The sequence below is a fragment of the Symphalangus syndactylus genome, chromosome 3 (genome assembly GCF_028878055.3).
Source record: "Symphalangus syndactylus isolate Jambi chromosome 3, NHGRI_mSymSyn1-v2.1_pri, whole genome shotgun sequence".
Taxonomy (NCBI): domain Eukaryota; kingdom Metazoa; phylum Chordata; class Mammalia; order Primates; family Hylobatidae; genus Symphalangus; species Symphalangus syndactylus.
The window spans coordinates 106,834,972-106,857,880 of NC_072425.2; the positions used below are offsets into that span (position 1 = coordinate 106,834,972).

At 39.3% G+C, this 22,909-nt stretch overlaps 2 long non-coding RNA genes across 2 annotated transcripts in view; one reads left to right on the forward strand and one right to left on the reverse strand.

Annotated features, from left to right (window-relative positions):
• Window positions 1-21,392, reverse strand: part of LOC134736009 (uncharacterized) — a 46,319-nt gene extending 24,927 nt beyond the window's left edge. The window contains exons 1-2 of the long non-coding RNA XR_010119644.1: window positions 21,293-21,392; window positions 19,401-19,452 (exon numbers count right to left, since the gene is read on the reverse strand). This is a non-coding gene — a long non-coding RNA (uncharacterized lncRNA). The remainder of the gene's footprint in view (window positions 1-19,400; window positions 19,453-21,292) is intronic.
• LOC129479487 (uncharacterized) overlaps window positions 1-22,909 on the forward strand; it is a 216,075-nt gene that overhangs the window by 160,232 nt on the left and 32,934 nt on the right. The window lies entirely within an intron of this gene.

Sequence of the window (22,909 nt, forward strand, 5' to 3'; positions counted from 1 at the left end):
AAAATTCTGCCAAGAAACAGAAATTGGGTCATATAAGGTGGGATATTGAATAAATAGTCTCTTGCTATCAGTGAAAATATATGCTTAACCCCTCTACTCTCCCATTATCTGTGATTCAGGTCACTGCTATGTGTTATGGGGTTATGATCATGACTGCAAGTGGCTTAGAAGGAAGTAAAAGAATTAATAGACTAAGCAATTGTAGTTCTAACATGTTCTATGCAACCTGAAATGTGTTCATTGAACTGTTCTATCCTAAACCTTGACAGCACAACATGCTGAGGTGGGAAGGTGACTGGTCTGAAAAAAGGGGCTGGAATTAGAGCAACATTTGTCAACATGTTCTCCCAGAACACTAATCTCTTAAAATGAGAGGGTAAAAACATATTCTAGGAAACACTGCATATTCTACCTTCCCTTACCACCTTGGAGATTTATATAAACTGAAATGTCTGAAACTCCTGCAATTAAAGAAAGACCAGCAAATTATTTAAGCCTGTTAACCAATATCTCCTGATAGTTTCCCAAACTAAATCCTTATTTTGAGAACCATTCATGGAATTGGTGTCCTCGCATCTGTGAACAGAAATTTTAGGACGGTTCCTTCCATTCCCAGAACCAGTAAGAGTGGCTCATGGTGCCAAAACTATTTATATAGACAATATGGTGTGTGCTCAACACCTGCTTTCCTTCTGGGAGTCTGGGATTTAGGTAAGTGCTTGGCAGAGGGTCCCTATGTGATTAGCCCCAGTATAAACACTGGGCAATGGGTCTCTGAGTTTCTCTGGTTGGCAACGTTTTACATGTCACAACTCATTGCTGGAGAGATTAAGTGCATTCTGTGTGACTCCCACTGGGAAAGGATGCTTGGAAGTTGACGCTCGATTTCCCTGAGCGTCACCCATGTGCTATTTCCCTTTGCTGATTGTGCACAGTATCCTTTCACTCCAACAATCACAACTGTAAGCACAAATATCTGCTGAGTCCTAGGAGTCCTCTTAGCAAATTATCAAACTTGAGGGTAGTCTCAGCAACCCCAAACAGGTGTAGCAAGCAAAACAGACATGACTCTACCCTTGCAGAACTTACCAGCTGAGAATGCAGATATTATTATCAACAAACAATACTTACAAAATAATCACTTATAAATGGAAAAATTAGATAAGCAATTTTTTTAAGGAGAAGTGCCAGTTTCTGTGAGACAAGTAATGGCAAAATGGAATCTGAATTGGGGATGTTAGAAAGGCTTTCACTGACATGAGGATTAAGCTCAGTCCTGAAAGATGGGTAGGAGTTAGTTACTCAGGACAAAAAAAAGGGGGAGGAGCAATGTGGAAAGGGAATAAAAATTGAAAAGGCACTAAGCCTTGTGGAAGATGACACATCTAATAAACAACAGATCAGTATTTTAAATAGGTTTCCAGGACCTCTGTTGAGTGGTCTTCCATAGCACTTATAGTACAATACTGCTTCACACCAATAGCATATAAAGATTTTCAGTCTGTTTTTTCTCTGATCTTGTCATTCCATTGCTCTGATCTTGTCACTCTGATCTTGTCATTCCATTGCTGTGTATATCAGGAAAAAAAGTCCAATCATGCTAAGGACCTCTATAGATTGAGCCCAGAGTCAAAAGATCTGGCTTCTTTTATATACACCTTATTAGGGAACTTCTGGCTGCTCTTAATATTCTACATCTTGATCTAGGTGGTATATATGTGAATGTTCAATTTGTGAAAGCCTATTGAGCTGTACACTTAAAATCTGCTCACTTCTTCACAGATATAATTTAGCTCAAAAAAAATACTGAAAAAAATGTGAATTCCTACCCTGTTACTATCTTGCCGTGTTATCAACATGCTTTTGTTTTGTTTTGTTTTTTTACTTTGGACAAATCATACAGTCTCGTTGAGCCTCAGGTTTATCATCTATAAAATGAATGAGAACATCTGCCTGCAGATTTTTCAAACTTTAGTGGAAATCAGATGTCTTAATTAACAATGTTATCTGATTGAGAGAGATGATCTTAGCCTGTGATGCTATTTTAAAAATTCATACTCATTTCAGTTGCCTCTCAATTATTCACTGCCTAATTATCTAATGTATCAGTTTTCTGGACTTCAGCTCTTCTCTTCCAAACTGTTTACCCATAAGAGGTATTTCAGCAGAAAATGTGGAAATAAAAAGAACAATTTTTATTTTTTTACTTGGCACAATTTTGATAGAACAGGAAGAGGAATAAAGTCTTGAGTTTATGTTTTAGCATAGTTTTTAGATTGTCAATGTATTTCCATTTTGTGTGCTAACTTGAATCTCTAACAATTTATTTTGATAATTAAAAATAATTGCTATCATTTATTGACTTTACATTATCATAGACCAGGCATTACATAAAATAACATATATATTATATATAGATAGATGTAGGATTACAAGAGAATTTTGTATAAAACTTTACTGAATTAAGAAAAGAAACATGACCTTTGTCATGGAAAAAAAGAGTATAGTTGAAAAAGTAGAGAAAGAGAGGGGATGGGGATTGAAATAGAGACTGAAATCTTAGGAAGCCTTTGGAAGGCCATGACATAGTGCATGACATGTTAGAGTAAGTAAACCAAGGCATCACAGTGTTTGAGACACTGAGGTCTGTCTCTAGGGCTGGTTTAGGTAAGAAAACAAAGACAGGACCTTTCCGTCCTGTTCAAGAGAAGGAGGGCATTGGTTGCTGGGCCCTGCATACAAGATTAACAAAGAGGTGACACAGCTTTCTGCTTCTGCATGATGCCCCATCAGCATCAGCCAGGCCTTACTCTCATCCATGTTACCTAAAAGAGGCTTACATAAAAGACCGTAACACATGTGGTAGCTTCTCTGAGAGATATTCTTTAACATATGAAGCCTTAACAATGAGGTCAGCTTGCTAAGAGGGGTGACAAGGTTGAGGGCAGGCAGAGTGGAGTGGAACTGTGGCTGAGAGGCAGACCTCAAGTGAAAGAAATTAAAGAAATCTCTGGATAAGGGAATGCTCTTAATATCTAGGCTGGTCACAAAGTAACTAAGAACAAAATTAAGAACTTTATGTGTCTAACTTTGTGTCTCTTTTCCTCTCCATTCTGCTATCACTTCCCTGGAGCCTTTTGTCTCATCTATAAATGAAAGGCATAGAAATGGGTAATCTCCAAGGTCATTCTCAGCTCTGACAGCCTGGGACTAACCCTTCCACGTGAGTGCAGCCCTTTGTACTGTATGTAATACCACATTTCCTGTGGGGAGGAAACTAGACTGCAGCATAGAATTATGAATTTGAACTTCGAAATTTAAACTGTTTTGATTTTATTTTCACTGTTCTCCTAAGGGAGCGGTTCCTGTTCCTTTAGTATTTGGAAACTAAACATAGTTCTTAAAGCGAATTGGTGAAAATGACCATTATCCATCATTCAACACTGAGGTCTGTCTCCAGGGCTGGTTAGAGGGCACGTGGCTATTTGAGGTGGAGGGAATGGAGCAGGAGAAGAAGTTTATTATGCCAAGTACTGTGCCCGCTAGAAATCTCAGGAAACCCAGCCTCTGGAGCTCAATGGACTTTGGAACCACTTGGAGCTTGAAATAATTCGCTTCTGCCTAAAGAAAAAAAATATTTCCAATTTTCTCCTCTTGAAATATCACCAGTTGTTCGGGACATTTTAAAAAATAGCAGTATCTGGACATTTTAAAAAGAGTCAGCAAGATTCAGCTTACATTTGTCTTGAGGCTTTGTGACTTAATATTTCAAGTCAATGTGAAAAACAGTTTGAGATACCTGTTAAACTTAGAACACAGTGGGATTTACCTATCTCGCTTTTTGAAGCTACAAATAATCCTATATATTTTGGTAATGAGGTAGAAAAGAAGCAAACCATATCCGTATTTCTAAATGCTCTGACAACGGAACTTGCTCTACTTTGGACCCATAAAATGAACCCAGCAACAGTTCCCAAATCCATCTTTTGGATGAACCTAAGATAATTCTTAGTTCAGAATGGCCTAGAGAGAAAACTTAAATATCTGAATCATGCGGAATCCACTTAGAGGCTGGTTATTTTAAATGACATTTGCATCAAGAACTCTGTGAATTACAGGTACTGACAGAGCTGTTTCATTTATTTCATCAGCTTATGCTGCCAGGGAGGCCCACATATATCTGAAAAGATGTACCATAGTAAGTTGTGCCATAATTGAAGTGGATTTTTTTTTTTTTTGCTTTTAAATGACTTTATGTGAAAGTAAATTAGGGCCTCTTTGGATGGTCACTAATATGTCCTTTTGTCTTAGGTTAAGTTCCTTGGAAACAGATTCTGGGACAGTTATTTGTGAACAGAAAGTTTACTGGAAGGAAGCAAAATTAAGCAGAGGGAGAAACTAAACTGTGATATAGTCACAACTATGGTCTCAGCTATGAAGCTGTGATTGCCTTTCAGATTTGTCCTGAATTAAGGTAAGGGCCCCAGGCCTTTGTACTTCCTTTCCCCTCAGGTGAGCAGTCATTGGAGGAGGGCTGTTCTTGGGGAGAGGGGAACATATATTTGAATGAGAGAGAACTCTTGGCAAGGGAAATTTCTGGAAAGCAATTCAGCTATGAGCTGACAGTAGGCTACAGTCCTGACATAGGGAAATAGATATCCCATTCTTAAAGGGAGAATATGGTCCTCAAACCACAGCATCCACTATAGTCAACCCCTTGGGCTGCTCAAATCCACTTACTCATATAAAAAAGGTTTACCCCATCAAAGAGAGCTGCTTCAGGATTCTAGTTAGTCCCTTTCCCTGGGAAAATTTAAAATAAGAGTATTACTAAGATAAGCTCTATCCCTGTTTCTGTACTTAGCGTAAGGAGCTCAACTGACATTCATCACTTCTCGCCTCCACCAACTCACCCTTAGTTACCACCTTTTCTGGTTTAGATGGCTTAAATATTGGGGCAACTCAGACACTTATCCATAAAGCGTCTGATCCCCTGGCCACTGTGCCTTTTCAGATGATGGCTGTTGCACTTATCAATTTACTGCCAATTTGGACAGGGTAGTACCAAGAGATGTCCCAATGGATTGCCAGGTGGTCAAATGTATTCTTCCCTGCCTCCATGTAAGGCTTCCTGTCCCAATGGAAGACCTGCTTCTGCCTGATCACTAGGGTCAATTACTTCTGCCAGGATAGTAATTCCTTCTGTAGCTTGCCAATCTTTTGGTATAAGAAGTCTGAAATAGGGCCTGGCACGGTGGCTCATGCCTGTAATCCCAGCACTTTGGGAGGCTGAGGCAGGTGGATTATGAGGTCAAGAGACCAAGACCATCCTGGCCAACATGGTGAAACCCTGTCTCTACTAAAAATACAAAAATTAGCCGGGCATGGTTGCACGTGCCTGTAGTCCCAGATAATCCAGAGGCTGAGGCGGGAGAATTGCTTGAACCTGAGAGGCGGAGGTTGCAGTGAGCCAAGATCTCGCCACTGCAAGATCCAGCCTGGTGACAGAGCGAGACTCTATCATAAAAGTAAAAAGAAGTCTGAAATGACCAGATGGCAGCCACAACTCATACTGGCAAACCGAATCCAGCAGCACATCAAAAAGCTTATCCACCATAATCAAGTGGGCTTCATCCCTGGGATGCAAGGCTGGTTCAACATACACAAATCAATAAATGTAATCCAGCACATAAACAGAACCAAAGACAAAAACCACATGAATATCTCAATAGATGCAGAAAAGGCCTTTGACAAAATTCAACAACCCTTCATGCTAAAAACTCTCAATAAATTAGGTATTGATGGGACGTATCTCAAAATAATATGAGCTATCTATGACAAATCCACAGCCAATATCATACTGAATGGGCAAAAACTGGAAGCATTCCCTCTGAAAACTGGCACAAGACAGGGATGCCCTCTCTCACCAATCCTATTCAACATAGTGCTGGAAGTTCTGGCCAGAGCAATCAGGCAGGAGAAGGAAATAAAGGGTATCCAATTAGGAAAAGAGGAAGTCAAACTGTCCCTGTTTGCAGATGACATGATTGTATATCTAGAAAACCCCATTGTCTCAGCCCAAAATCTCCTTAAGCTGATTAGCAACTTCAGCAAAGTCTCAGGATACAAAATCAATGTACAAAAATCACAAGCATTCTTCTACACCAATCACAGACAAACAGAGAGCCAAATCATGAGTGAACTCCCATTCACAATTGCTTCAAAGAGAAAAAAATACCTAGGAGTCCAACTTACAAGGGATGTGAAGGACCTCTCCAAGGAGAACTACAAACCACTGCTCAATGAAATAAAAGAGGATACAAACAAACGGAAGAACATTCCATGCTCATGGATTGGAAGAATCAATATGGTGAAAATGGCCATACTGCCCACGGTAATTTATAGATTCAATGCCATCCCCATCAAGCTACCAATGACTTTCTTCACAGAATTGGAAAAAACTACTTTAAAGTTCATATGGAACCAAAAAAGAGCCCGCATCGCCAAGTCAATCCTAAGCCAAAAGAACAAAGCTGGAGGCATCACGCTACCTGACTTCAAACTATACTACAAGGCTACAGTAACCAAAACAGCATGGTACTGGTACCACAACACAGACATAGATCAATGGAACAGAACAGAGCCCTCAGAAATGATGCCGCATAGCTACAACTATCTGATCTTTGACAAACCTGACAAAAACAAGAAATGGGGAAAGGATTCCCTATTTAATAAATGGTGCTGGGAAAACTGACTAGCCATATGTAGAAAGCTGAAACTGGATCCCTTCCTTACACCTTATACAAAAATTAATTCAAGATGGATTAAAGACTTAAATGTTAGACCTAAAACCATTAAAATCCTACAAGAAAACCTAGGCAATACCATTCTGGACATAGGCGTGGGCAAGGACTTCATGTCTAAAACACCAAAAGCAATGGCAACAAAAGCCAAAATTGACAAATGGGATCTAATTAAACTAAAGAGCTTCTGCACAGCAAAAGAAACTACCATCAGAGTAAACAGGCAACCTACAGAATGGGAGAAAATTTTTGCAACCTACTCATCTGACAAAGGGCTAATATCCAGAATCTACAATGAACTCAAACAAATTTACAAGAAAAAAACAAACAACCGCATTAAAAAGTGGGCAAAGGACATGAACAGACACTTCTCAAAAGAAGACATTTATGCAGCCAAAAAACACATGAAGAAATGTTCATCATCACTGGCCATCAGAGAAATGCAAATCAAAACAACAGTGAGATACCATCTCACACCAGTTAGAATGGCCATCATTTAAAAAGCAGGAAACAACAGGTGCTGGAGAGGATGTGGAGAAATAGGAACACTTTTACACTGTTGGTGGGACTGTAAACTAGTTCAACCATTGTGGAAGTCAGTGTGGCGATTCCTCAGGGATCTAGAACTAGAAATACCATTTGACCCAGCCATCCCATTACTGGGTATATACCCAAAGGACTATAAATCATGCTGCTATAAAGACACATGCACACGTATGTTTATTGCGGCACTATTCACAATAGCAAAGACTTGGAACCAACCCAAATGTCCAACAACGATAGACTGGATTAGGAAAATGAGGCACATATACACCATGGAATACTATGCAGCCATAAAAAATGATGAGTTCACGTCGTTTGTAGGGACATGGATGAAACTGGAAAACATCATTCTCAGTAAACTATCGCAAGGACAAAAAACCAAACACCACATGTTCTCACTCATAGGTGGGAATTGAACAATGAGAACTCATGGACACAGGAAGGGGAACATCACACTCCGGGGACTGTTGTGGGGTGGTGGGAGGGGGGAGGGACAGCATGAGGAGATACACCTAATGCTAAATGACGAGTTAATGGGTGCAGGAAATCAACATGGCACATGGATACATATGTAACAAACCTGCACATTGTGCACATGTACCCGAAAACCTAAAGTATAATAAAAAAAAAAAAAAAAGAAATTCCTGTGTCCCTGGTGGACACATTACCCCTATAGGAATCAGGACCTTTAAACCAAAAATGCCCAGAATTGCAGATATGGGAAGCATAACCTCTTCAAGTGGGTATGTAGAAGCAGAGCCACTCTCTTCTACCACTTGTTTCTGCACCCACATAGTTTACCTATTGGAAACACAGCACCATATAAACTTCATTGATTTGAGGTATACCTCAGAGTATCAGTTTCAAGCTGGTGCCTCATCTATGCTGTTAAAAAGGCCATCTGTTACTCTATCCAACTGGCAGTTTCTGTGTGCAGGTGACTTGCATAACCACATGCCCACTGCTATGACTGCTACACCCTCTGTGATTGTTAATTTTATATGTCAACTTAAATGGGCCACCGGGTACCTAGATGTTTGGTCAAACTTTATTCTGGGTGTTTCTGTGAAGGTGTTTTCGATGAGATTAACATTTAAATTGGTAGACTGAGTAAAGCATATTGCCCTCCCTTATGTAGATGGGCCTTATCCAGTCAGTTGAAAGCATGAAGAGAACAAAAGGATGTCCCTCCCCTGAGTAAGAGATAATTCCCCTGCCTGATAGTCTTCAAACTGGAACATCAGCTCTTCCTGGTTCTACAGAAGCTTTTGGCCTTTGGACTCAAGCTAGACACTGGCTCTGCAGATTTTGGACTTGCTAGTCATCATAATTGCATGAACCAATTCGTTATAATAAATCACACACACACACACACACACACACACACACACACACACACACACACACATATCCTATTGATTCTGTTTCTGTGGAGAACCGTAACAAGTACATCTCCTTGCTACAAAGTGAGCTTCTTGGTTCGAAGCCATGTTATTCAGAATCTTATATAGTGATAGTACTGCCTGAGGCCATACAAGCAGAAAAGACAATCTCATATCAATATTATTAATCGATTACAGGTAAGATGAACCAATCTCTTTCCTAGATGAAAAGGGTCCAGTGTAATCAATTTGCTATCAATAGCTAATAGTTCTCTTCAAAGCATGGTACTATATTGGGAATTCAGTGTTGGTCTCTGTTATTGGCAGGTTGGGCATTCAGCAGTAGCTACACATGCCTTGGTGAATATGCATTCATGCTGTCGGACGTATGCATAGCCTCTGTGTCTGCCACCATAACTACTCTGTTCATGTGCTCTTTGTGTCAGCCCTGGGGTAGCCAGTGGCAGCCTGGCTTTGTCAGCCCGAGTACTCTGTCTACTTTGTTTTTAGTGTTTCCTCGATGTAGGATGCCCTGTAATAGGCATTATCATTCAATACACAGACCTTCACGCTTGGTGCCTAATCCCATAAGTCTGTCTGCTGGCCTCTCCTCCAGACTGCCTTGTCTCTACAGTCCTCTAATCTCTCTCCTGGGCCCTGACCAATCAGGCAAGCCATTTGCCACTGCTCTTCAGTCCACACATATTCTTATCATGGGTCATTTTTCTTTCTACATAAAGTGGATGACCAGGTGTACCACTCAAAGTTTTGCCCCTAGGTAGGATTTCCTTTCACCATGGTTGTAAGTGTCATATGAGTGAAGCAGTAGTGTAACAGCAGTTTATTGTCATCTTTCACAAAGATATTGAGCTGACCCATCTATGAACCAAACTGAAGATTTATCCTATTTTTTGTGGTCATAAATAATCCTTTATGTGGACTGGGTGTGGTGGCTTATGCCTGTAATCTCAGCACTCAGGATCACCTCAGGTCAGGAGTTCGAGATCAGCCTGGCCAACACAGTGAAACCCCATCTGTAGTAAAGATACAAAAATTAGCTGGGTGTGGTGGTGCACGCTTGTAATCCCAGCTACGTGGGAGACTGAGGCAGGAGACTCAATTGAACCCAGGAGGCGAAGGTTACAGTGAGCAGAGATTGTGCCACTGCACTCCAGCCTGGGTGACACACCAAGACTCAGTCTCAAAAAAAAAAAAAAAAAAAAAAAAAAAAAAAAAAAAAGAAAGAAAACAAGAAAAGAAAGGAAAAGAAAAGAAAAGAATCCTTTATGTGGCTAAAGCTCTATGTAAGCTGAGGGGAAAAAAGTGTGGGTGCAATACTGGTGAACTTTGGGGATCTGGGCTACTTCCTGGTGAGATACAAGCATGCTGTGTCCTCTGGCCCAGCTCATGCCTAATTCAGTAGGTACCACTTCTAACTTACAATTGCTTTCTCCTGGGCTTGCTTGATGTTACGATTTAGTGGGTCTGACAGTAGCCAACCATGTACCCATAGCTGGTGGAATCAAGAGCAGAGATTGCTTATTTTTTGTCAGCAAGACAAAATCAAGACTTCTGATTTTTTTTTTTTTTTTTAATGAGAGGGGAAGGAGATATTTTCTAAGAGACCAAGAGATTTTAGAGAGATCCATTGTATTCAGGAGCACAGGAGTTCATAAAAAGTGAAAGTAAAGCAATGAAAATGAAGAATGAAGAAAGAATTGAGGAAAGCAGCCACTCTACAATTGAGGGTATTCAGGATGTGACTGCTTCCCTTTTAACATTGTGGGCAATTTAAATGAACCCCGTAAAACAAAGCTAATGAAAAGCTTTTGGGTTGCTAAGTAAGTTTTATTATTGCTGGTGTTCGTGCGGTATCTATCTGTCTGTCTGTCTATCTATCATCTATCTATCATCTATCTATCTATCTATCTATCTATCTATCTATCTATATCTATCTATCTATCATCTAATCTATCTATATCTATTGTTTCAAGAAAGTTTACCAGCCTGGGTAACAGAGCAAGACTCCGTAAAAAAATTTTTATTTTTTTGAGAGGGGGTCTTGCTCCATCACGCAGGCTGGAGTATAGTAGTGCGATCATGGCTTACTGCAGCCTCCACCTCCCAAGCTAAAGCAATTTTGAAAATTTTACTTCAGTTTTTGCAGAGACAGGGTTTTGCTGTGTTGGTCTCAAACTCATCTAGGCTCAAGTGATCCACCCACCTTGGCCTCCCAAAGTGCTGGAATTACAGGTATGAGCTATGCCACCTGGCCCAAAAAATTTTTTAAAAAATTACCCAAGCATGATGATGTGCACCTGTAGTCCCAGCTATTCAAGAGGCTAAGGCAGAAGGATTGCTTGAGTCCAGGAGTTTGAGGCTGCAGTGAGCTATGATCACTACAGAATAAGATTCTGTCAATAAATAAATAAATAAATAGTTTAGAAGCCAGGAGTTCAAAGAAAAGAGAGAAAGTTGTGATTTCAGGTGTTGTAAGAGACCATAATTTGCTAATCGTGACTTGCTGCAGGGTAAAGACCAGCTTCTTCTCACCTGAAGAGATGGTCTTGGGAAAGAAAAAAATGACATCTCTAGTTCTGTTAGCTGATGTCCATCCTCCCATCCATATGCTTGAAACACACAGAAAACTGGGCCTTTTTTTTTTTCTGATTTACCATATTATTAAAGACAAGAATCCCGGCTTGTATCTTTGGCATCTCAAACTATATCAGTTTGATTCATGGAGAAATTAGTATAATGGTTCTCAGACTTCAGTGAACATATGAATCACCTAGGAGTATATTAAATTCCCGGAAACCACCTTCAGATGTTCGATTCAGTGAATTTAATTTTGTCATTTTCAGCAGGAAAAGCACTTCAGGTCATTCTGCTAGAGATGCTTGGGAACAATACCTTGAAAAACATGAATCCAGTGGACCCATTTGAGGAGGTATCGGCCAAATGACGTTAATTCTTTGTGGAGTTCTTGGTCATTGTGATCACAGTGATAATAACTCTTAATGAAATGTATTCTGTGGTACATTTTAGTATCAGCATGCTTTTCAGGCAGTGGGAAATTTTCTCATCCAATTGACATAAAGAGTAGATCCTATTGAATTTCCTTTTTCTCTGTTCACTAGATGAAAGACAGACATCAGCAGTGCAGAGAATTAATTGCAGACGTTTGTAATGATTCAGATAATACTTAGACGTCTTGATTTGAACTTTGGTTTCTCATTTAGGCCCGCTGTCAACTCTAAAGCCATTGTACCACTCCATAGCTTGGACTGCCGAGCAACTAATCATGAATTATGAAGAGAATCTCAAAGCAGGTTTTCTTGAAAAATGAAATGTGAACAAAAACTTATCTATTCCATTTAGTCACTTCTTATTGATAGAGAAGTTTCCATCTGAATATCTGAATGAAACATTCATTAATAGATCTTTTGAAGTACTATGTATTTATTGCCTTTACTTCTAGAGAGTTTCTAATTAAACAAAATTCCCTTCCTCCATTTCTCTCCTTCAAGGGCTGGGGTTTTTTTTTTTTTTTTTTTTTTTTAACCTACAGTGGGTGCCATGAAATTTCGCACTTGGTAGTGTATTTCTTTGCTCTCTAGATATCAAATAAGAAAAAGCATTGAGAGTGATACAGAAGGAGAGAAGGGTGTGGTCCCTGGCTAGGACTCCACCCCGGGCCTGTGCCCACGGACCTAGGTGAGGACAGGCATTTTTATTTTCCTGCCCAAATATTGCATCTCCCAAGACCACCGTGGCCTGCCATGCCCCCATCCTGTGCCTATAAAAATCCTGAGACCCTAACAGGCAGACACACTTTGAGAGGAGCGCAACAGGGGAGGAACACACGGGTGGCTGGATGCCGAGAGGAATGTACCCACAGGCACCAGCAGGTCTGCAGGCCATCGACCTGGCAGAGGAGGCAGAGTTGGGCAGGGACAGTTGGAGGAGAACCCAGGCCGCTCAGTGTCCTGACTCCAGAGGAAAACCTTCCCGCTCCATCCCCGTCTGGCTTCCCCCATCTACTCAGAGATACCTCCACTCAATAAAATTTTGTACTCATTCTCCAGGCCGAGGTGTGATTTGATTCTTCCGGTACACCAAGGCAAGAGCTCGGGATACAGAAAGCCCTCTGTCTTTGTGACAAGGTAGAGGGTCTAATTGAGCTGGTTAACAAAAAGCCACCTATAGATGGCAAAACTAAAAGAGCACACAGTAGCACACACTCAGTGGGACTTCAGCAGCTGTAAACATCCACCCCTAGACACTGCCCTGGGGTTGGAACCCCACAAGCTGGCATCTATATGGCTCCCCTAGAGGTTTGAGCAATGGGGCACTGAAGAAGCGAGCCATTCCCCCTGTCACACACCCTGTGAGGGGGACAAGGGAACCTTTCCCATTTCAAAAGCACTTCAAAAAGTTAAAGCAGTATGCTCCTATAAAATGACCATGATCACATAGGGATGGCTAAATAATTGTCCCATTGCTACAGTATGGGTTACTGAGAAATAAGTGTCTGTCTTCTACTTTTGGTTCCCAGCCTATGCAAATAGAAGGAGCTTATTGACTTGGCAATATTTGATCACCATATGTAAATTTACTTATTTTTTGGTACTGTCTCATGAATCTTACAAAATCAATTCCTACTACTATAATCTATTGTTCAAACACATCAGATCGTGGCTGTAAAATAATTGTATGCTCTAAGATCAGGAACCTGTGAAACCTGGCCTCTCTTCCTTTGTTCTTTTTCCCCTTATAGAAATTGTACTTGACCCTGAGTACCCTTTTCTGATAAGCCTGAGTATGACTCCAAAATCCTTCTTAACACATGCATCAGGATTTTCTGCCAGTCACCTAGGGTTTCCTACCAATCAGTCAGGACTCAGAGTGACATCTTTACCATCCTTCTCCTAGATACCAATTTTAGGTTATAGGTTCATCTGGACTTCTGGGAAAGAAACTAGTTATGGCATCATAAAACCTGGGCATCTAGTCCTGACACTGCCATAAACAAGCTGTATTACCCCAGGCAAGTAAGTTAATATATTGGAACCTCCATTTTCTCATCCACCATGTAAGATATTTGAACCAGATGCTCTCTGAGGCACCTACTGCCAGTTGTGAGAATTTGTGATTCAGTGAATGGAAGCCAGACAATCACAACCTGTAGTCATAAGAATCCAATAAAGTATACTTCTTTTCCATTTGTCTACCAGAAAAAGATCATTTATGTCTAACATAACTGCTAGATGTTTGTCATGAGCTTGTGTTTGCAAATTCTTGATGATTCTTTAATTTTTATAGTCCTCTGTGAGGAGAGCAGTCACACTGCTTATAATGGAGGTAACTAAGCCTTGGATGCATAGAGTATTTGGGAACAGCCTATGGCATAACTCAATTTTATAATAACATTTCTGGGTCCCTCTGGAATGGCACTTTGAGGTAATAAATGTATCTATTCCTTAATTCTACTATGATAGCCATGCCCTAGCTCTCAAGCAAAAACTTGATGTCATATCCCACTTCGAGAGGCTTTGGACAGTGATGTTATGTGTCTGAATCAGCAGGCTCCTACTATAGTAACAGGCCAATCAACCCAGGATGCTGTGGTTATCAAAACCCTCGAATGTTTTTCCGCTGTGTCTTGCTCTAGCCTTGAGCTCCAGGATGAGCTCCACAGTCCCATTAGGATCAGAGCCCAAAAGCCACCTGTGCCTCCTGGCAATTTCATCATCAGCCCAAACAGATCTGCTGGTTACTATGAGCAGTATGCAATAGGGGGTGGGAGCATATGCAATAGGAGGTGGGAAAACACTGTGTTAACTGTAAAGCAAAAGAATGGTGTTCTCTGTGAGAAGAGGAACATCCGGTAAACATGGCTGAAAATGACTTACGTCATGAAGACACATCCTGAGCAGTCAAATAGAAAGAAATGCAAATATTCCAAGATGTTTTGTAACTTCTTGATGAAAGTGCAAGTGGAAACACAAACTGTTTTTTTAAATCTATGATCAGTGTTCCCACCAACACTTAGGAAGATGGACTCATCTGAAGAAGCATCACTGAGTGCACATGTTTTCTTTCTGCCACTGTTTACCTTCCCCTCCCATCATCATCTCCATCTCCTCCTCCTCCTCCTGATGGACTCATCTGAAGAAGCATCTGAAGAAAACATGAGTGCACATGTTTTCTTTCTGCTGCTGTTTACCTTCCACTCCCATCTCCTCCTCCTCCTCCTTTCTCTCTCTCTCTCTCTCTCTCTCTCACACACACACACACATACACACACACACATACACATACTCCCCTCTATAACAACTTAAAGATTTTAAGTACAGGATGTTATCTCTGAGGACTTGAGCTTGGATCCAGTTGTTTTCTATAGTTTTCCAAAATGTTTCTTTTCCTGGTGTTTTTCCAATCTTAGAACAAAAAGAAAATCTATGATTCACTGTGAGGTCAACAAATACTCAACATGACAGAGCTCTTTTTCTGTCTGTGCAGATTTCACTTTTGTGCTTGCAACCTTGTTGTTTGTGGATAGAAATCCTATTTATTTTGTATTTTACTGGAGATTTATTTATCCATATATTGAGTATGTGTCAACAGTATATAAATCTTATCAGAGGCCTCACAATATACCTGGAAATTGTGTGGCATCTGAGAATTCACATAGTGTCCTCTGAAGTGTGACAAGAGTATTAAAGAGTATTAGTTCTGCAGAAATCTAACACTGTTAAAAAAAAAAGGGAAATATGAGGACAGGCGAAACATTTTTCCTGTAAAATGGTTTTTAAGGTCTCAATTTCTTTCTAGTCCATATATTTAAAATTTAAACTACCTGAACTTTCCAAAAATAAATTCACATAAAGTATAATTTCATGGATGAAGGAGTTAAGTGCCCAATAGAAGCTGCCCTTATGATTTCTTTTGTTAATGAACATGGCTTGTCATGATGACAGGTTATTATAATCATGAAAAATAGTCGATTTATAAGATATCTGTGAATATTTTCTTTGGTTTAAGGTGAAATCAAAGTCTTCTGTGAAGTTCACAAAATGGACATCAGGAAAAATCACTAGTACCTAGACGCCCTTCATCAATATTTATTCTTGAATAGAAGTTAAACATTTTAAAATGGAAAGCAATATATCTTCTATCTTATTCTTAAACCCAAAGGGGACACAGCTAGGAGAGGTGTTCAAATCACTATTCAAAATCAGAAAGGGTCTGAAGACCTGCTGTGCCATGCTAATCTTTTTATTGCTGGAAATTAAGGAGAGACTGGGGAAGTCTGGGTTTGACACCTGGTAGTATATGTTATTCAGTGCTCTGGGCAGCAGCTATGTATGAACCATTATAGAAGAATGCTAGTATTTCAATAATGAGTAAGGCCATGTTTACTGGGCACAATATGGGAGAGAAGTGGTCATAGCATCAATAACAACATTCTTCATTCGTCCCTCTTGGGAGTAAAGCAAAATGTAGAGATTGTGCAAGGCTGAAGCCCCTCATTCCCAGTCCTCAGCATTTTGTTTTCTCCTTGAAATTCCTGAGAGTGGAGGGCCTGGAAGATGTTCCTGGCTGGGTAGGTTTATGAGAGGGTGCTGACCTTGGAGCTGCTTTCTACAGGTTGTGCTGGTGCTCTGCCCGCTGCAGGTCCGGGGAACACTGAGTTATGACAGCCAATTCTGATGACGATAAATGATCACAGCACTTGGCCTTCAAGAACAGACCAGAGCAACCAAACAGAAATACATGTGTCTGAGCAGTTAGACTAATTCAGTTACAACTGCTGCCACTTTTGGTTTGCAAAAGGAGCTAAGAAATGTTATAGGCGAGCTAGAACTTGAACGGAAATGTTGATCTGGTTTCCTCATTCATAGGAAGAGCATCATGCAACTGAAGGACATTTCTCCATTATAACTAAACCAGGTGGATAATAACATCTATTTTTTAGTTTACAGACACGTTGTTTTCACAATGCAACAAGTTAGATATTATTTAACAGTTAACCAAGTAGAATGTGGATGCAGATAAGCCTGGTGGTCATTCAGTTATTCAGGGCTTCTATTCATTCTAAGATGATTTTTGCTATACACACTACTAGAGTTCATTTTTCAGAGATCATACTCAACCTTTCTTCTCTTCAGATTTGATGGTTTGTGGTGTTACAAAATAAAAAATAGTGGTACCTTACCATTTGTAATTTTAAAAATTCGTATGAAAGATTATTAAGTATGAATTACTTATGATTTGAGGGAAAGAGGTTTATCTTTGAGCTGGAGAGAAGAGAATATCTTTCAAGAAAAAGCTAAGTACCATTTATGTAGGAAAGTAATTTATATAGAAAAGATATCAACAATCATGTTTGGAGGGCATGGTAGATATATCCAAAATAATTTGTTTATTCTCTATCATCTGAAGAAATATTAACTAAAGTCCTTGGCTATTCTTTGATTATACTGAATGAAATAGCAGCTCCATTTGACCAGGAGTTAAGTATTTCAGACGCATTATCTAAGTTTTTAAAGCATGAGCTGAATGGTAGTGAATGAAGATGAATTTACTAAAAGTTTCTCTCCTAGGCAGGGTAGAACTTGCTTATTAGGCAGAAAAATTGTCGCAAATAATAGCAAATTGAAGAACACAGCTCTAGGGATTAAGGCAGTCAACAAAGAGATGGGTCTCTGTTCTCGCTGACTTTTCTCTTAGGTTGTCACTTGCAGCTAGCTCTGTGCTGAACTGGACCAGACGATGCCTGTAAGGACGGAACCAAGTCATCCTGCTTAGAAAACCATTCTCAGAGGTGGCTACATCTCTGCTCTCACAGTGGTTTTTAGTCCACCATCCTTGACCACACTAGTTCTTGTTGCTGCATGGCTTGTTTGCTAAACAGAGCATTTCATACATAACAATGTGTGGTGCTCTCTGGCCCCATTACAAAGTTGCCTTATGTGCTTAGATGTCAACTGGAATCAGAAAGTCAGAAAAGACATCTTGAACAGGCTCTGTCTAGCACAGGAGTTCTCAGGAGGCATGAAAGGGCACACTCATGCTTATTTTTCTGCCACAGGGTTCTGGCTAATATACTCATCCATCATTTTCTCTTTCTGTGCACAGAATGAAGAGATACCTTTTTATTTGGTAAAGTCTATAATATTGAAAAGTTGTCACAGAGCACGGGCCCATCTGACAGTGAATCAATGGTGATTATGAAAGCACCTTAGCCATCTTATCTGACTATATGGTTAGGAATAAGAACATTTGATTCCTTGACCAGAAATTACCACCAACTCCAAAAATAGACATAAAGGATACACAGTTCTCCTAACAAGCAAAACATAGGTCTTCTTCTGATTTTTCATTCAGCTTCACAGTGATTTTAATTACTTCAGAGCAATGACCAATTACTTCAGAGCACTGACCAAGTGATTTTAATTCCTTTAGAGCACTGACCAAGACAGCCAAACACTTAGAAGAAAACATAACTAAATGACAGGCCGTGAAAATAATAAGACATTTTTGAGAGATGTGGCAAAAACGAAAATGTAATAACAGTGTCTGAAGAAGCAGAGCCAGTAATTAAATGCAAAATGAGTGAAGCAAAAGCAAAAAGAGATTTTGGGTCATCGTTTCTGACTTAAGAATGATGGATAACGAGTCACCTGCCAGTAGCAGGCTGGTTGTTCACCTCCAAATCCGTCCCCCACCCCAACACCAATAACCACATCCTAAAACCTGGAGCCTGTGAATATTACGTTATTGGCCAAAAAGGACTTTGAAGATGTGGCAAAGGATCCTGAAATAGGAAGATTATCCTGCATTATCCTGGTGAGCCCTAAATGCAGTCCTACGTGTCTTATAAAAGGGATGCAAATGCCAGAGAAGAGGAGAAAGCGATATGACTATGGAGGAGGAGATGGGAATGATACGACCACAAGTCAAGGGATGCCAGCAGCCACCAGAATCTGTTAGACACAAGGGACAGATTCTGTCCGAGAGCCTCCAGAGAGTGCTGCCAACACTTTGATTTCAGCCGCCAAATATTGATTTTGAGTTTCTGGCCTCCAGAACTGTGGGAGAAAAAATTTCTATTGTTTTAAGACACCAAGTTTTGATAATTTGGTATAGCAATCTCAGGAAACTAATGGTTTCCTTATACAAACCATTCTTTTTCCTCTATAGAAACCAAACCATTTCCTTTCATTCTGTTATCTGTTACATTACACCATCAATGAATCAGCCAAAATAGGCAATAGGCACTACAGATAACACAGTCAGCAGGCGTTTTTTTTTTTTTTTTTTTCCCCTGGTTTATGATAAGCTTCATAAAAGACCTGCCAGACACCACTCAAGAAATTTCCAAATGGCTTTCAATCTTTTGGTTTCTGTTCCTTCTGTTTTTTTTTTTTTTTTTTTTCCAGAGTATTAACTTCATTTAGCAGTTACAGCTATTGACTTCGAAGTCCTTATCAGCAGCATAGCAGATGAGTGAGAATAAGAGTTATGGGTCCTGAATCCATAGGGAGGCCAAATTAAACACAGACAGAAAAATGCCTCCACTGTGAGTAAAGACAACATATCTTCTTTCACATGTTGTACTAAGGATCAGGAGAGCTGAAATCTCATGTTGATTTCTAATGATTACCTTTGTCTTCTTGAGCAAATGACTTAGTTTCGCTAGGTCTTAGGGTCCTCATCTGTAAAATGAATCCATAAGATACACTGTGAAATTCCTTGAACTCTTAACATTCTATGAATTTATCCAGCCCTGATAATATAATTTTAATTATAAAATTAAAATTTATAACAAGCTCAGCTTTATGGATAGAGTTTGTGGTCACCTCTGTGGGTATCAGACATCTCATCATCCTAATCACAAATACCAGAAATTTCACCCGTACATAGAAGAGACACAGAGAGAAAGAAAGATATATATGTATATATATATATGTATATATATATACATATATATATACATATATATATATATATATACATATATATATATATATATGCACACACATATATTCTTCTGTTCATTTAAAAACTTCTGGGTAAAATGAGGTAGCACATTAGAGTAAATTAACTTATCAATCTTTATTATAGGTGTTTTCATTCTGTTATTGTTGTAGACACATTACACTAGAACTATTAGCTTATATGTCTGTCTATCTCACTAAACAACAATCTTTGTGAGAGAAGGGACTAGATCTTATATCCCACTGAATCCTCATGACCAAGTACTTAAATGCTGGTACAAAGCAAGTGCTTAGTAAATATTTGTTGTATAGATGCATGGCCAGCTGGGTGACTTCTCTCCCATGATAGGATATCAGAAGAGAAGTGGGCAGTAGAATGGCTGAGAAGGTCCCAGGAAGGGGAGCACAAAACCCAAAAACCAAAAACATCATCTACATCTCTTAGCTGTGATGGACAGTACAGTTCCCAAATCACCTATCCCAGACTTTTCTCATAGCTTAAAACCTTTATCATGTTTCCTTGGAGAGAAAATTGGGTGCTCTTAATTAGAGGTTTGGTTTCTTTTTAAAACATTCTTTATCTCTCTGAAGCACCATTAGACTGTTAATTGAAATAAAAGAGACTTAATTTGTAACTGGGACTTGATGAAGTGGTAATTAGAAACATATGCTATATTGCATTTGAATGCTTTCCTTATTATTAGCATGTCTATTGATTCTTTTTAAACCACTCTGTTCAGTTGAATTTCAGTAGATGAATTTCAGGTATTTTTCCATTGAAAATGACAGTGAAGAAAATTGCCAAGCAATGAGACATTAAGCAAAGAAATGAATATTTGGCTGGGCTATTTTTCATGATCTTTGCTATTTTTAAAATAATTAATCCAGCTTGTGAGGAAAAAACTATGGTGAGTTATGCCCCACTCTACCTGCAAAAGTAGTCTAAAAACACGATGTTATCAAGAGTGGGACTGCACTTGATTTGTAACAGATTACTCTTTAACACTCATGGCTTAAAAAACATCAGAGAGTTCTTAATTTATAGCATCTTTAGGAAAGGGTGCTGATACTAAATTAAAAATATTCCACTCAGTTAGGTGACTCTGTGTTTAAAATCTCTTCTGTTACTAGGAACCAAGAGATTTACAATGTTCTGTTTCTTTTTAGGCTGACTTGGGTACTACTATTGAGAGATATGGGACCTTTTTCCACATCCTTCTCAGACAAGACATTCAAATCACTACAGTTTATACTGTAAGGTACTTTCTATTACACTCGGGTACATTGTTATCTATAAAATATATACTCAAATAAATGAGTTACAAATACTCATCATCTTCATTACATAATTAAACTGGACATAATTTAGCCAATAAATAAGATTTCAAAAACTAACTTTCTATCTCGTTAAATCTAATCCCTGAGAAAGTTGGACACTTAGCAACTGGTCTGTGGGTGCAAATAAGATCAAATCTAAACTACTCCTTCCTCCTCAGTCCCTGGCCCCCTTTTCCTTGTATTAGATGTCTTCGTTCACTGCCCAGAACGTCTGTTATACCTCTGGTCTCCATGTGCCTCTTCCTGAATCATCTTCATAGTTCTCTGCTCCTCACCTTTCAATTGCTTTCTCTCTTCTTGACTGTTTCTTAGGAAATGACATCATTCTCTGGCTTCACCAACCACAAACTAGAGTGTGTCTGACTAGTAGCAGACACTAGAGTAGTCTGCTACTAGTTAAGATCTGGCTGTTTATGAAATGATTATTCCACAAGATCTATATCAATAGTGAAAATCATACACTTTTAAAACCCTTATCATTGGGCTGAGTTTTTGAACATCAGCCAGAGTTAGCAGAATGTGAACATAGCTGCATGCAGAGTTAAATGAAGAGTGGCATGCAGTTCCTGAGTTCTCTTTATCCAAGTAACCATTTTTGGATGAGGTCTCAAAAGAATTGGGAGATCCTGGACAAAGTTCTCTAGGGAATTCAGATTCTCTGAGGAGAGTTCTCATAATCAGAATCATAGGGGGATTTATGACATTATCATTCACATTTACTCCTTCACTAAACCCCTCCTCACCATCCCCACTGACTTCAAAACGAAACAACCACTAGGCATGATCTCCCCAAACAGTGTAACAATGTTGTCTTTCAAGACTTAGTTTCTGTCACAGGATGGAAAGTGTCATTGTGGTGCTGACAAGGACACACTTTCCCTGGAAGACATTCAGAAGAAATGGAAGAATATAGTGGCTTGGCTCTGGGAATTCAGAATTCAGAAGGATTCCTTTTCCTCCAGAGTAAACCAAGAGCAAATCAAATTGCTTGGTCTCCCTTCAGCTCTCTCATTTTCTTTTCGCATATTTGAAGGGCTTACCTGGCCTTCCTTCTGAATTCCACCACTGTCTCAGATTCACTGGATTACTTCCTGTTTGGTTGATCAATGTTATCATCCTTTATACAAATCAATAGTCTGAAAGTCATAAGCATAGTTTAAAAAATAAAAGAGCAGACATAACTAAATGAGACAGTGAGACTTGTGCAAATTTAATGTCCAGGTCAAACTGAATTCACCCAACAAAAGGAACAATAATTTGTCATACCCAGTTACCTCCAAACAGATTTTGATTATGGTGATTGCTGAGGATGCATGACAAAGAAAAACAGCTGGAACTGGCAGTCGTAAATCTTAGGTTCTTGTTCTGGGTTTGCTGCTAACAGGCTTTGTGATCATAGGCAAATCACTTAACTTCTCCGTGCCTTTTCTATGTGTTACCCCATCTGTAAAACATAAATAATAGTGCTTGCCCTAACCTGACTTCTATGACCACTTTAATACAGCTCATGTTACTAAAATAATTAATCCAGCTTGTGAGGAAAAAAATATGATGAGTTATGCCCCACTCTACCTGCAAAATTAGTCTAAAAACACAAAATATGTAAACTAAATAAAAAATAAGATGTACCATAGTGAGTTATCCTAATCCAACTCTCTTCCTTGTTCCTTTGTATCAGGATGAAGTCACAAAGTGACTTTAGATAACTAACCTAAAGTTACCTAAGATTTAGGTAACTAACCTGACACTGCGAAAGTCTTTCTAAAAGGCTGTCTTATTTAGGAAGAAGCTGAAATTAAAAAGACAAACAAATGGCTCTTTCTCTCAGGCATCACTT